The sequence below is a fragment of the Sapajus apella genome, unplaced genomic scaffold (assembly GCF_009761245.1).
Source record: "Sapajus apella isolate SASKATOON/1434 unplaced genomic scaffold, GSC_monkey_1.0 scaffold221, whole genome shotgun sequence".
In the NCBI taxonomy this organism is placed as follows: domain Eukaryota; kingdom Metazoa; phylum Chordata; class Mammalia; order Primates; family Cebidae; genus Sapajus; species Sapajus apella.
The window spans coordinates 205,330-207,740 of record NW_022437161.1 but is presented as its reverse complement, the minus strand read 5'-3'; positions in this window follow the sequence as shown (position 1 = coordinate 207,740).

Sequence of the window (2,411 nt, the reverse complement as noted above, 5' to 3'; positions counted from 1 at the left end):
CGTGGTGGTACCTCCCTGTGCCATATGGTTACACATTAGAGTGGCATTTTTTGTTTGTTTGATTTTGAGATGGAGTATCACTCTGTTGCTCAGGCTGGAGTGGAGTGGTGTGATCTTGGCTCACTGCAACCTCTGCCTCCTGGGTTCAAGCAATTCTCCAGCCTCAGCCTTCCGAGTAGCTAGGACTATAGGCGCAAGCCACCACGCCCGGCTAATTTTTGTATTTTTAGTAGAGGTGGGGTTTCGCCATATTTGTCAGGCTGGTCTCAAAACTCCTGACCTTAGGTGATCCACCCACCTTGGCCTCCCAAAGTGTTGGAATGAGCCACTGCACTGGCCTACTAGAGTGGCATGTTTATTCATTAGAATAGTCATAACCTGAGGAAGAAATATAGTTGGTGTCAGAAGTAGTCTTGGATCTCGAACAGGAATATTATTCAATAAAAATATCATTGGTTGTTCTGTAAACTTACAATACATGTGACAGAAAACATATAGCATGAACTTCAGCTATGGTTCAGCAGACCTGTCCCAGATTCTTTCCATCTCCTGGGCATATTAGGGAGAGCTAGAGATCATAGGAGCTGTGTAAGGACACACTCACTCTGCCAGCTTGCTAAAGTCTGAAATCTCTTATACAAAACCCAAGAATTCTAATTTCTTAATTTAAAATGAAAATCTCTAAATTTATTACTGTATCCATCATATATTTATTAGAGCTCACTATGGGCAAGCAAGTGCATCCATAATTCTCAAATAATCAAATGTGTCAAGAATCTCCTGTGTGCAAGCCCAGGACACCATTTGACAGTCAATTTGTGCTGTTGAATGACTACTAATTTTTATTTATTGGTATTTACTGTGTACTAGTTCCCAGTCAGAGCAGTTAAAGTGTGAAATCATTTAATCTTCATGGTAACCCTCTGATTTGGGGACTATTATACCCATTTTACAGATAGTTAAATGGAAACAGAGAGGTTAAGTACTTTTATTAATGTTACCCACTAGTTAGTTACATAACTTGTTCCTTTCATATGCACTTGCTGAGTGCCTACCACACCAGGTGATAGAAATGTAACTGAACAAAATAATGTCTCTGTGAGAAAACCAACAGGAGCAGTCAGTAAATTCATTATGATACATCCCATGATAAAAGGAAGTACAAAGATGTGGGAGTGTTTAGAAAGGACAAATAGTCTTGGGGATCTTCTTCAGAGATGAAGTAATGTTTAGGCTGAGAGTTTTAGAATGAATAGGCATTAGATAAATAAGTACATGAGAGAGTATGTTTCAGGCAGAGGGATAATATGAAAAGGGCCATATATACCAGACCTGGGGTATAGATAAGTAAATGCTACTTCAGTGTGCCTGGAGAAAATAGGTGAGGGGGAAATGGTTCTTGTCTTAAGAGGCAATGCTGGAGGCATGACCCTGCAAACCAGGTTAAGAACCTTATACTTCTCCCTGAAATCACTGGGGAGCTATTGGGGAACTTTAATCAGTAACTGACATGATGAACTTTGCATTCTTATAAAGACCACCATTGGCCGGGCACAGTGGCTCATGACTGTAATCCCAGAATTTTTGGAAGCTGAGGCACAAGGATCTCTTGAAGCCAGGAGTCTGAGACCAGCCTGGGTAACACAGCAAGACCCTGTCTCTACAAAAAAAAAAAAAATACAAAAATTAGCGTGGCCTGGTGGTGCACACCTGTGGTCCCAGCTATTCAGGAGGCTGAGGTGGTAGGATCACCTGAGTTCGGGAGGTAGAGGCTGCAGTGAACCGTGATCATGCCACTTCACTCCAGCCTAGGCGATAGAGCAAGACCTTGTCTCAAAGAAAAACAAAAACAAAAACACTATTTTTGGAGATTGAAAATGTATTGTGGGTGAAATGAGGGTGGGAGGTGGTAAAAGTGAAAAGATCAGTTAGAAGTCTATGCATGAGAACAGATGGGGGCCTGGCCTGTGTTGGTTGCCTGAGAATAGAGATAATGGAAAAATTCAAGAAATGCTTAAAGAGATACAACTGAGAGGTCTTGGCGATTGATTCGATATTGAAGGTGAGGGACAGATACCATGGATCAGTTGTTACAGTGGGAGCAAGAAGTGAAGGTATCAATTTGTGTTGGTCTATGACAAGAGGGATGAGACCTCAGTGGGGCTGTAACAAATGAGAGGTAAGCGCCAAAGCCCAGATGACCATGAGGTGAGGAGAATGTGGCAAGTAAAGAGTAGAGACAAGGTTGCTTGTTGTTTCCCAATACTCATTCCTACTTTCTCTCTCACAGTAAGAAAACTTCTAAGTTTTAGTTGGGTACATGGCTTTGCAGAAGGCTTTAAGATATCATGACCATATGAGAAAATTATGATTAGTAGAATGAAAGTGGGAGTGATGTATAGCCTTAAAAG